Here is a 13,604-nt window from a genome sequence, read left to right on the forward strand (position 1 = left end):
TGAGGTTTGAAATTTTTCTCCATTCAAAACAACTGATTTTTGGCAAGCTTCTACAAAGAGTTCACTCGGAAAATGGACGGGGTATGTGTGTGTCTACCCCAGGGGGTGTGTAGGAAAAGTGAAGAGGGAAAGGCACTTATGCACTGAGCATATCCTCCTCTACTTGTTTTTTTCTGTCTCACCCTAAACTGAGCTGGATTCCACAGAAACAGGAAGTGCTCTCATCTCTTCCCCCACCCGTTCTGCTGCTTCTGTATTCCCAGACCTCCGTAGTTGCCTCTACCCAAAGGGGATGTAACATGGTCAGATTTGGATCTTTTAGCGATAGTTTGCTAAAAGCCCCACCAGGGGAAAGACAGAAAGTCAGGCAGAGACCCAGGGAGACTGAACAGTAGTTGACAGGCAAAAAAATGCCTCCGGTTGGCCCTGGAATGGTGGAGGGAGGGATGACGGGAAGAGGGGGTGATAGATACCGTCCTCGAATGGGGCTGGTCAAGAGCCCAGTCTCAGCTGCAGCTAGACCTGGGCAAAAGTCCATTCCCACACATTGATCAGAGAGCTCCATTCCTGCCACGGCCAACTAGAGGTGGGGGGATAAACCCAGAAGTGGCGATGATATTCTATCATTCCCTTCCCAGTTGGCTTCCATCCAACTTCAAAGAGTGGGGCAGGTGAGTTAAGGTTGCCTAGCCTGTCCCGCGGCATTCAGGGACAAAGCCAATATTTTACTGCCCACAGTCCCCAAGTTTCTCGCCTCTATGGAGATGGTGCTATCGCTCCCTCATGCTGGCACCAAGCCAAAAGGATTTAAATAGCTCCCTGAGCTGGAGAGCTGCCGTGTTTCAGTGTGGAACTATTTAAACTTTCAAGACTTGTCAGTGAAAAACACTGTTGTAGGACTCCAAAATTTAGTTCATTGCGAGAGCGTACTAATGATCCTTAAAACTCAAAGCTGCCTTTCTCTGGGGTTACGCAGTTGTTCGATGCCATCGAACGAGCTGATGGACGCCCCCGTGCCCTAACGTATAACACAGAGCAGCAACCGCACGCAAAGGGAGTACTCAGAAGGCTAAATGATGGATTCTGAGACTGCAGAGAGCAGCTCCACACCATTTCTTGGAGGTTAAGCCTGTTCAGAACAATTCCTTGGAATTCTGGCCCTCTCCTTCTTGAACCAGGAGGTGGGAGCATCTCAAACATTATCTCCATCCAACTTCAAGCAAAAAAGAAAAGGGTGGGGGTGGAAGAGTTAAATTGTGTATGTGTGTGTGGCGGGGGGGGGAGAACAGGAGGATAATATCTTTCATTAACACACTCGTCTAGTCTACACTCCTGTCTTTGCAACGGGTATTAAAATGAAAGTCGAAGAAGGCAAGGAAGGTCTGTGACCTCTTCTTAATCATAAAGCATCTTCCACATACTATTTATTCGTTAGCCGCTCCAGCAGAAGACAGAGGAAGAAAAAACAAACAGCAAAATTCAGATCGATCCATTTTGCTACAGGCAAAATATTGGACAGTGGAGATCTATTAATCTTTTGGCAAAAATGGAAGCTTTGATATTATTTTATTCTTCTACAAAGCCCCCGTTCCCCCAGAATCCAGAGAAGGAAGTAGTGGCTATTTCAGTTCCATGAACCGTACATTTAAGAAATGTTTTGAATAAATTAGTCACTGGTGCTCCTCAGCCGGGAATAGTCACTAAGTCAGCTGACCACTTCTCTGGTTTGAACGGAGAACAGTCGAGAACTTGCTTGCAAAGAGCCAGCAGGGTACATCGACCATAAACAGCTCTTAAAGCCAGGGCAAAAAAGGAAGTGGGATAGTTTGTGTATTGTTTCAATTGGAGAAATAAGGAAGTACAATGGTTTAATCCAAAAGCACAGATTTAACGCCTTTCCCCAACTTTGGCCACCCATATACTGCCCTAAGAGCTTTCTCTAAGTCTGTGGCTCAGTGTACCGATAGTTTCAAATGAGCAAAAGTTAAATTTAGTGGAATTAAAGTATGCAGCAACGACCTAGTTAAAGGTCATCTGCTTTTCAAAATACATCAGGTTAACGATCACAAAATCGGCTCCGCGATGATCTAGACTCATTAATGCACACTACTGTACTGAAAGTTTCAATGTTTTGAGTTTTATTGCTAAAAAAACAAAATAACCGTGACTACAGTTAGTAGAAGTTCTCATTACTTGGATGGAAGAGCTGCCTATTGTTTAAAAAAGAGAAAACTCAATGCACCCCTCCGCCCCCCGCCTTACGAGTTTTGTTTTTAGCCTGCTGCTAAACACCCAGGCCTTTTTATTTTAGTTTCAGTTTCAACACCTATGCTGAAGGTAACAGTTGTAAGAGCCAGCACGTCAAGGATCATGGTACGACACGAAACACAAACGGGCCAAGGTCCCTGAAGAGAGCTGTGAAACTACCAGGATGGTTTCAAGTCTACTAAAGAGCCAGTGGGTTGCTTTCAAGCCCTCCTAAATGCATGTGAGATGATGCCTTCCTGCCTCAAGAGGTGATACGAGAAAAGTAACAGTCACATTCCAAAGTCAGAATTTTGCAGGCTTATTACGCATTATGAAGACCTGAGTCTATATATAAGCGAATGCTCAAGGCTGGTGAGGAAACAGTTCTTTGTGAGGGGAGTGAGGAAAAGGCTTCATCCTAGGAAAACATTCTTTTCTACAACTCAAGAGTCCACGTTCCCTCCCCACACAAGCAGCAGCTACTCCTGTATACACACACTGGCCCTGCTTCACTGCCCAGAGAGCTCTTTTCACTCACCCTGCTCCTGGCATTCTGTAAAACTTCAATGAATTATGGAGAGCCTTAGGACTACATGAGAAGCAGTGCAGCCTAGTGGAAAAAGCACCGGCAGGGGAATCAGAGGACCTGGGTTCTAAACCCAGCTCCAGCACTGGTCTGCAGAGTGATCTCGGGCAAATCACTTAACTTTTCTGAGCCTCAGTTTCCTCATCTGTAAAATGGGGATTAAATCCTACTCTCTCCTACCTAGTCTGTGAGGCACCCTGTGTCCAACCTGATCATCTTGTACCTACCCCAGACCTTAGAATGGTGCTCACGTTAAAGTCTGTCTCCCCTTATAAACTGTAAACTCACTGTGGGTAGGGAACATGTGTACCAACTCTGTCGTACTGTACTCTCCCACGCCCGTAGCGTGGTGCTCTGCACAGAATAAGTGCTCAATAAATACCATTCATTCAATCATATTTATTGAGTGTTGTGTGCTTGGAAGAGCACAACAATAAACAGAGACATTCCCTGCCCACCATCGATGATGAATACGACCGAATGAATCGAATGAATGCTTGACACATAGTAGGAGCCTAACAAGGACCTTAATGAAATAGCAATTCCTTGGCAGAATTAAGAAATTACACTTAATAAGGGGCTTAAACGATTCAGGTTGAAAACTTCATACGACCTTCAGTACCAACGACGGGAGTAAAGCGAATCATTAAACAAAAGCATCTCAAAGCAATCTGAACCCACCGATGAAACATCATCCAAAGTCACCCGCCATTTAAGCCAAACAAGATTCAGATAGTCTGAAATAATGTCACAATAATAAATCATAATATCTAAAAAAGGGGCAGCATGATCCAATGGAAAGAGCATGGGGTTAGGAGCCAGTAAACTCGGGGACTCAGTCTACAGTGATCTGCACATAGTAAGCGCTCAGTAAATACCACTGATGGTGATCGGATCATCTTGGGCCATTTACTTAACCTCTCTGGGCTTCAGTTTCCTCATCTCTAAAATGGGAATAATAGTACTTGCCGCCTCCTACTTCACAGGGATGTTGTGAGGATAAAATGAGATAACATGATAGGCTTTTGGAAAAATAAAAGCATTCTATAAAACCACGTTATTTTAATGATTATTATTATGCAAATGTGGCAGAGTTCCAGGAATTTAATGTTGGGAAGGGAGGTCTGAGCAATTCTCAATTTTGCTTCAGAACCCACCACGGCTAGTAATGAAGACTAGATTGGAGAGAAAGTTTTCTTGCTCAAAGCAAGATCGAGGATCTTTTTCCAAGAAAAGGACTCCCTTCCAAGTACCTTGATTCTTCAATGAATACACCAAAGGAGAAATGAATGGCAAAATGTTCAACAAAGAGAAAGCGTCCTCATCCCACAATTCCTCACCATTTCATGGCCCAGTGGAAAGAGCACGGATCTGGGAGTCAGAGGACCCGGCCTCAAACCCTGGCCCTGCCACTTGCCTGTTGGGTAACCTTGAGAATGTCACAAACTTCTTTGGGTCTCAATTTCCTCATCTGTAAAATGGGGATTTCATTCATTCATTCATTTGATCGTATTCATTGAGCGCTTGCGGTGTGCAGAGCACTGTACTAAGCGCTTAGGATGTACAATTTGGCAACGGAGAGAGACAATCCCTGCCCAACAACGGGCTCAGTCTAAATGGGATTTAATCCTACTCTCTCCTAAGACTGTGCGCCCTATGTGGAACAAGAACTGTGTCCAACTTGATTATCTTATATCTATCCCAGTGTTTAGTACATTGCTTGGCACAAAGTTGGCACTTAAATGTCACAGGAATTATCTTCCACCATATTTACATGAGATTAAGACTAAGGAGAAAATTACCTCTTTTACAGCTTTTGGTAACTGAAATTTGTCACAGATCAGATTAACACATTTCCACTTCTCTAGTAGGAACCACCCCAAACAGGGCTGTAAATCCAGGAATGGGCAAAATTTGGTTTAGGGAGCAGATCCAGATTTACTGGCACACCAATCTATTTGTCAAAACACCTCTTCCATCTGATTTTAGACCCACCACAGATAAAAGTGAGTAATTCACAAATCCCGAAACTTCGAATTCCTCCTAAAATCTTGCCTCCTCCAATAAACCCTCCCCAATTAGTGGCCTAGTGGAGAGATCACGGGCCTGGGACTCGGAAGAACCTGGGTTCTAGTCCCAGCTCTGCCACTCGTCTTCTGTGTAACCTTGGGCGAGCCACTTCACTTCTCCATGCTTCAGTTATCTCATCTGTAAAATGGGCATTAAGAATGTGAAGCCCACATGGGTCAGGGACTATGTTCAATCTGATCAGCCTGCATCTACCCCAGTGCTTTGTACAAAGTAAGCATGTACTACTAACCAACACAAACTCTACTAGTCAAAGTACTCTAATTGTTGCTGTTATTAATTTCTAACACCCCACCAGTTGTATCAAAAGTCACCCCTTGGTTTTATGAATTTGTTATATCCATCCTCAGAACTTGTAACAAATGTGTAATCCATTTGTGTTATTCCGATTCCATTTTGTAAAGAGTTTTACGTCTGTCTCCTCATGAGTATAAGATCACTTTTTTTATGGTATTTGCTAAGCAGTTACTGTGTCAGGCACTCTAGTAAGTGCTGGGGTAGATACAAGGGAATCAGGTGGCCCCGATCCCTGTCCCAGATGGGGCTCACAAGCTTTAATCCCCATTTTACAGATGAGGTAGCTGAGGCCCAGAGAAGTTAAGTGGCTGGTCCAAAGGCACACAGCAGACGAGGGGAGCTGTGGGGATAAGAACCCAGGTTCTCTGACTTCCAGGCCAGTGCTCCCTCCTTGAGGGGAAGGAATGTATCTTAACGTTGGTATTTGTTAAGCGCTTACTACGTGCCAAGCACCGTTCTAAGCGCTGGGGTAGACATAGGGGAATCAGGTTGTCCCACGTGGGGCTCACAGTCTTCATCCCCATTTTACAGATGAGGGAACTGAGGCGCAGAGAAGCAAAGTGACTTGCCCACAGTCACACAGCTGACAAGTGGACGAGCCGGGATTCGAACTCATGAGCCCTGACTCCAAAGCCCGTGCTCTTTCCACTGAGCCACGCTGTATCTTGTGCTTCAGTGTTTAGTACAGGGCAGTGCACTCACTGAATGCTCAACAAAATACCAGAATTATTACAAGTAATTTTTTCAGAGTTACTGCATCTGCCTAGCTGTCTTAGAGTCAGCTAGTTACTACCTTGGGAGGAAGCAATTGCACGTCTCAAATTTTATCTCCTGCCTCATCTCACCCAGAGGGCTGGTGTTTCCCAGCCATCCACTCCCCTGGAATAAAAGAACCCCCATCAAAATCAACTAATGACATTTGTTGAGCACTTACTGTATGCAGAGCACTATACTAAGCACTTGAGAGACTATAACACCATAGAATAGGTATACACACTCCCTGCCGGATGTACAAGACATTCAAATAGCTTATCTACATAGCCACACACCGCTATAATTAAGTAGTTATCGTGTCTTCTGACAGCAGGTGTTAAGAAGCAAAGGCTGAGGAAAGCAAGAGACCACAATTCCTGACCAGTTGCCCTTAAAATAGCCTACTTTCTGAACCCACCTCTGGTGGAACGTGATGCGACTTTGCTCACCTGCCATGCTTTTCACATAATGAAATACAATACGAAGATGACTCATAACATTCAAAGCTTAGTACCCGTTATCTACTAGTAAGTACACTGAACTAGGTAAGAAGTTTTTTTTGTTTTTTTTTTTTTACAAGACCTTTAATGTAAAGGAGGGCAAAGTATTTTAAAACACTCCAAAATCCTCTCATTGACTATTTCTGCCATCTCTTTCCAAAAGACTGTGCACTGGGCTTGTACGGTATATCGATGCACATAGAAAACACCATCATCAGGGCTATCGTCTTTGAAGGGTAAGGCTAAACATGTACCTATCACCGGGATCCCTTTCCCCTACTTCCTCCTCCTACAGACCAACTACTGCTTTCCGAATCAAATCCAAGGGCCCTGGTTCTGATCTTCCAAATGATCTCACCTTTCTGTTGCTCTTTTTGATCCCTTTTTACGCATCGCTCCCACTGCAACCACTCTATCTCCCTTTAATCTTTGTGCCACACACACCTACCCTGCTTCCCTACTTTTTATTTAAGGCACAGGCATCTCTCCTCAAAGGTGCTTTCGCCACCCAAAACACTAAAAAGACCAAGGCTGGATCTGGACCGTAAAGACGTCCCTCCCCGCCGGATGCCTTCACCCCACCCCTGGCACTCGTTCACTTTTCTTTCCAAGGACCCTCTATCTCTCCCCTCTCTGCCGCGTTTAGGAGCCGTCGGTCTCTCCATCTCCTATCGGACGTGCCCCGGACGGGGACTGTACTACAGTTATTACTTAGAGGCAAAACTGACCGATGGGTTTTTTTCAGACCCCACGGGCCGAAGTCCCTAATAAGGCACCTCAGAGAATCTCCTGGTGATAACACTGGGGAGTCTGAAAAATGTTCGGTTCAAGTCTTCGTGGCAGACGAACGGTTTCCGATCCCGACGACCGAACTCGTGAATATAAGTACTAGATCCTCTTTCCCTATCTCGTTTTGTCTTTCGGCCACTCGGCGCCAACGGGGGCCTACGCTCTGCCAGCGCTGAGCTAATCTCTAGGAAAGCAGCGACGTGATGATGCACGAGTGGAAGATCCTGTGCCTTCTCTTATCTTTTTAAAGACCCGCTGGCACCTCTCGCTCTAACGAACGGCTCCTTACACTTATTTTTGTTTTTTAAAAAGGACTAGTGACTTTACTGTGCGCAATATCCTTTCCAGAGGGTTTTAAAGGGACCCCCCCCCCGCCCAGCTCGGAAAGCTTATTCCTTCTGGTTTTTTGACTCCCGTCGATGTCAAGTGAAAGGCGGGCGGCCAAGGCCCGGGGTTTCCTTCAGGGGACTATTCGTTTTTAAATCTAGGGTTCTGTCCGAAGAGCCACTCCGCCTCGAAAAATCCCCTTCGAGGGTTTCCCCCGGCTGTGACATTCTTTGCTCCGTGGGCGGAAGAGCCGCCAGCTGTGGTTCTGCGGGCCGGGGGGCAGAGCTTTGGGCCCAGCGGTTAGGGAGCCCGACCTGCCCGGGGGAGGCTGCGGACACTGCGGCCCCCCCGACTCTCCGGGCGAACCCCGAGAAGGGAGCGATTTCTCCTCCTCCTCCTGGCCCCGTTTTTCAGAGCTTTTGACAAGGGGCGATGCTGCTGCGGCGGCTGCTTTCCCTTGTCGCTGCCGCCCCTCGCCCTCAATCCCCCCCTTACACACACACACACTCGCACACACAGGCACGCACCCCATCAGTCACACACACCGCATCACACCCTCACACGCATACATACACACAGACCCACACACCCCAACACACAGGCAGACACACACGCACACACCAGACACCGCATCACAGACACACCCACACACCATACACCGCATCATCGACACACACACACACACACCCCCACGGGCACACACACGTACACTTCAGACACACACAGGCACACCCCCCCCCAATCACACACGCAGACACACACACACACAAGACCTATACTGCATCATACACACACACAGAGACACACGCGTACACCTCAGACACACACAGGCACACCCCCCATCACACACGCAGACACACACACACACACAAGACATACACCGCATCAGACACATACACACACCCACGCGTACACCTCCGACACACACAGCCATACACCCCATCACACACATACACGACATACACCGCATCACAGACACACACAAGCGTACACCTCCGACACACACAACCATACACCCCATCACACACACACACAACCATACACCCCATCACACACACACACAAGACAGACACCACATCACTGACACACACACGCGTACACCTCAGGCACACACAGCCATAAACCCCATTGCACACACAAGACATACACCGCATCACACACACACACACAGGCGTACACCTCAGACACACACAGCCATACACCCCATCACAGACACACACGCACACACACCCCCAATCACACACGCAGACACACACCCACAAGACATACACCGCATCACAGGCACACCCAGGCGTACACCTCAGACACACACAGCCATCCACCCTATCACACCCACACGACATACACCGCATCACAGACACACACCCAGGCGTACACCTCAGACACACACAGCCATACACCCCCCCCCCATAGACACACACATGCAGACACACACCCCCAAGACATACAACCGCATCCCAGACACACACACAGCCATCCACCCCATCACAGACACACACCCCCAAGACATACACGGCATCCCACACACACACAGGCATACTCCCCAGACACCCCCCCCCAATCACACACACAAGATATACACCGCATCACACACCCCGTCACAAACACCTCGTCACAGACACCCAGGCGTAGAGCTCAGACCCCCATCACAGAGGCACAGACAGGCACCCCCCCAGACAGACAGACAGACACACACACGCACGGCCCCCGCCCCGCCGCCGCCGGCCTCCCCGCCATGTTCCGGGCGTCAGGGAGAGCGGCGGCGAGGGGAGCGTCCGGCCGGTCCTTGTCGTCGTCGTGGTGGACGGGGGAGAGGGGCGGGGGGGTCGGGCGGGGGTCGAGGCTCACTTACCGGGTTGCGGAGCCGGAGGGACGTCGCGCGGGGTTTTCCAGCTGGGCGGCCCGACGCGCTCCTTCCTTCCTTCTTCCTTCCTTCCTTCCTTCCTTGCTTCCTTCCTCACGGCCGGTCCTTCCTTCCTTCCTCCCTCCCTCCCTCCCCTCCCCGCCCGGCCACGCCCCCCGGCCCCGGCCGGCGGTGTCCCCCGGGGAGGGCGGAGGGGAGGGGGACGGGGCTTCAGCGGCGCCGGGACGGGCAGCGCGAAGCCCCCGCGTCTGATGAGACCGCTGAGGCCGCCGCCGCCGCCGCCGCCGCCGCCGCCGCCGCCGCCGGGCAGGGCTCCGCCACCATGTCCCGCCGCCGGGCGGCCCCTCCCCCCCCTCCCCTCCCGCTCGCGCGCGCGCGCGCGAGAGAGACCCCGCCGCCCGCCTCCCATTGGCCGAGCGCCCCCCGCACGTGACCCCACACCCCGCGCGGGGGCACGCGCCCCCTCCCCACGCCACACACACACACACACGCGCGCGCGCGCGCGCGCGCCGCCCCCTCAAATAATGCTAATAGCGCTGGTATTTGTGAAGCGCTTCTTCTGCGCTGTTTTAAGCGCCGGGGGGGAGATCCCGGCTCAGCGGGTTGTCCCTCTTGAGGCTCCCAGTCTTCATCCCCATTTGACAGATGAGGGAAGCCCAGAGAAGTCAAGCGAGCGGCCCACCGTCCCACAGCTTTTTTTTTTTTTTTTGGGTTGGTATTTGTTAAGCGCTTACTATGTGCCGAGCACTGTTCTAAGCGCTGGGGTAGACATAGGGGAAGCAGGTTGTCCCACGTGGGGCTCACAGTCTTCATCCCCATTTTACAGATGAGGGAACTGAGGCACAGAGAAGTGAAGTGACTCGCCCACAGTCACCCAGCCGACAAGTGGCAGAGCTGGGATTCGAACTCATGAGTCCTGATTCCAGGGCCCGTGCTCTTTCCACTGAGCCACGCACAGCTGACACGATGATGGTGGTATTTGGGAAGCGCTTACTATAATCATGATGATGGTGGTATTTGGGAAGCGCTTACTCTGTGCAGAGCGCTGTTCTAAACGCCGGGGGAGATACAGGGTCATCAGGTTGTCCCACGTGAGGCTCACAGTTAATGCCCATTTGACAGATGAGGTCACTGAGGCACAGAGAAGTGAAGCGAGTGGCCCACCGTCACACAGCTGACACGATGATGGTGGTATTTGGGAAGCGCTTACTATAATAATGATGATGGTGGTATTTGGGAAGCGCTTACTCTGTGCAGAGCGCTGTTCTAAGCGCCGGGGGAGATCCAGGGTCAGCGGGTTGTTCCTCTTGAGGCTCCCAGTCTTCATCCCCATCTGACAGATGAGGGAAGCCCAGAGAAGTCAAGCGAGTGGCCCACCGTCACACAGCTGACACGATGATGGTGGTATTTGGGAAGCACTTACTATAATAATGATGATGGTGGTATTTGGGAAGCGCTTACTCTGTGCAGAGCACTGTTCTAAGCGCCAGGGAAGATCCAAGGTCAGCGGGTTGTTCCTCTTGAGGCTCACAGTCTTCATCCCCATTTTCCAGAGGAGGGAACAGAGGCCTAGAGAAGTGAAGTGAGTGGCCCACAGTCACACAGCTGACACGATGATGGTGGTATTTGGGAAGCGCTTACTATGTGCAGAGCACTGTTCTAAGCACCGAGGGAGATCCAAGGTCAGCGGGTTGTCCCTCTTGAGGCTCAAAGTCTTCATCCCCATTTAACAGATGAGGGAAGCACAGAGAAGTGAAGTGAGTGGCCCACCGTCACACAGCTGACACGATGATGGTGGTATTTGGGAAGCGCTTACTATAATGATGATAATGTTGGTATTGGTGAACTTGTACATTCCAAACGCTTAGTACAGTGCTCTGCACATAGTAAGCGCTCAATAAATACTATTGAATGAATGAATGAATATTCTGTGCAGAGCACTGTTCTAAGCGCCGGGGGAGAGCCAGGGTAATGAGGTTGTCCCTCGTGAGGCTCACGGTCTTAATCCCCATTTTCCAAAGGAGGGAACGGAGGCACAGAGAAGGGAAGTGAGTGGCCCACAGTCATACAGCTGACATAATGACGTTGGTATTTGTGAAGCGCTTACTATGTGCAGAGCACTGTTCTAAGCGCTGGGGTAAACACAGGGGAATCAGGTTGTCCCACGTGGGGCTCACAGTCTTCATCCCCATTTTACAGATGAGGGAACTGAGGCACCGAGAAGTTAAGTGACTTGCCCACAGTCACACAGCTGACAAGTGGCAGAGCTAGGATTCGAACTCATGAGCCCTGACTCCAAAACCCGTGCTCTTTCCACTGCGCCACGATAATGTTGGTATTTGTGAAGCGCTTACTCTGTGCAGAGCATTGTTCTAAGTGCCGGGGTAGATATCGGGTTAGCGTGGCTCAGTGGAAAGAGCACGGGCTTTGGAGTCAGGGCTCATGAGTTCGAATCCCAGCTCTGCCACTTGTTGGCAGTATGACTGTGGGCAAGTCACTTAACTTCTCTGGGCCTCAGTTCCCTCATCTGTAAAATGGGGATTAAGACTGTGAGCCCCACGTGGGACAACCTGATTCCCCTATGTCTACCCCAGCGCTTAGAACAGTGCTCGGCACATAGTAAGCGCTTAACAAATACCAACATTATCATTATTATTATCGGGTTGTCCCACGTGAGGCTCACAGTCTTCATCCCCATTTGACAGATGAGGGAACGGGCACAGAGAAGTCAAGTGACTTGCCCACAGTCACACAGCTGACAATAATGTTGGTATTTGTTAAGCGTTTACTATAATATTAATAATTATAATAATAATAATGTTGGTATTTGTTAAGTGCTTACTACATGCCAAGCACTGTTCTAAATGCAGAGAAATACAGGGTCATCAGGTTGTCCCACATGAAGCTCACAGTTTTAATCCCCATTATACAGATGAGGGAACAGAGGCACAGAGAAGTTAAGTGACTTGCCCACAGTCACCCAGCTGACAAGTGGCAGAGCCGGAATTCAAACCCATGACCTCTGACTCCCAAGCCCGGGCTTGTTCCACTGAGCCACGCTGCTTCTCAAAAAAAACCAAACTTAGCGGGGAGGCCTGATAATAATAATGCTGGTATTTGTAAGTGTGTGTATATATATACTATGTGCAAAGCATTATTCTAAGTGCTGGGGGATACAAGGTGATCAGGTTGTCCCACATGGGGCTCATAGTTTTAATCCCCATTTTACAGATGAGGTAACTGAGGCACAGAGAAGTTAAGTGACTTGCCCAAAGTCACACAGCTGGCAAGCGGTGGAGCGGGGATTCGAACCCATGAACTCTGACTCCCAAGCCCGGGCTCTTTCCACTGTGCCACGCTGCTTCTCTATGTGCCAAGCACTCTTCAAAACACTGGGGGGTAGATAGAAGCAGCGTGGCTCAGTGGAAAGAGCCTGGGCTGGGGAATCAGAGGTCATGGGTTCGAATCTCGCTTTGCCACTTGTCAGCTGTGTGACTGTGGCCTAGTCACTTCACTTCTCTGTGCCTCAGTTATCTCATCTGTAAAATGGGAATTAAGACTGTGAGCCTCATGTGGGACAAACTGATTACCCTGTATCTCCCCCAGCGCTTAGAACAGTGCTCTGTACATAGTAAGCGCTTAACAAATACCAACATTATTATTATTATTATTATATAGAGAAGCAGCGTGGCTCAGTGGAAATAGCCTAGGCTTGGGAGTCAGAGGTCGTGAGTTCTAATCCCGGCTCTGCCACTTGTCTGCTGGGTGACCTTGGGCAGGTCACTTCACTTCTCTGGGCCTCGGTGACCTCGTCTGTAAAAATGGAGATTTAAAAATGTGAGCCCCACGGAGGACAATCTGATTACCTTGTATCTACCCCAGCGCTTGGAACAGTGCTTGGCACATAGTAAGTACTTAACAAATACCATAATTATTATTATTCATTCATTCATTCAATAGCATTTATTGAGCGCTCACTATGTGCAGAGCACTGGACTAAGCTCTTGGAATGGACAATTCGGCAACAGAGACCATCCCTGCCCAATTCATTCATTCAGTAGTGTTGATTGAGCGCTTACTATGTGCAGAGGACTGTACTAAGTGCTTGGAATGCACAATTCGGCAACAGATAGAGACAATCCCTGCCCAGTGA

At 49.3% G+C, this 13,604-nt stretch overlaps 1 protein-coding gene across 6 annotated transcripts in view; it reads right to left on the reverse strand.

Moving 5' to 3' along the window:
• Nucleotides 1–9,558, reverse strand: part of ANKRD12 (ankyrin repeat domain 12) — a 132,126-nt gene extending 122,568 nt beyond the window's left edge. For all 6 annotated transcript variants that reach the window (XR_005660040.1, XR_005660041.1, XM_029066412.1 and 3 more), the window contains exon 1: nt 9,440–9,558. The gene's annotated coding sequence lies outside the window, so the exon portion shown is untranslated. The remainder of the gene's footprint in view (nt 1–9,439) is intronic.
• Between the last annotated feature and the right edge of the window lie 4,046 nt (nt 9,559–13,604).

The sequence above is a fragment of the Ornithorhynchus anatinus genome, chromosome 5, assembly GCF_004115215.2.
Source record: "Ornithorhynchus anatinus isolate Pmale09 chromosome 5, mOrnAna1.pri.v4, whole genome shotgun sequence".
Classification (NCBI taxonomy): Eukaryota; Metazoa; Chordata; class Mammalia; order Monotremata; family Ornithorhynchidae; genus Ornithorhynchus; species Ornithorhynchus anatinus.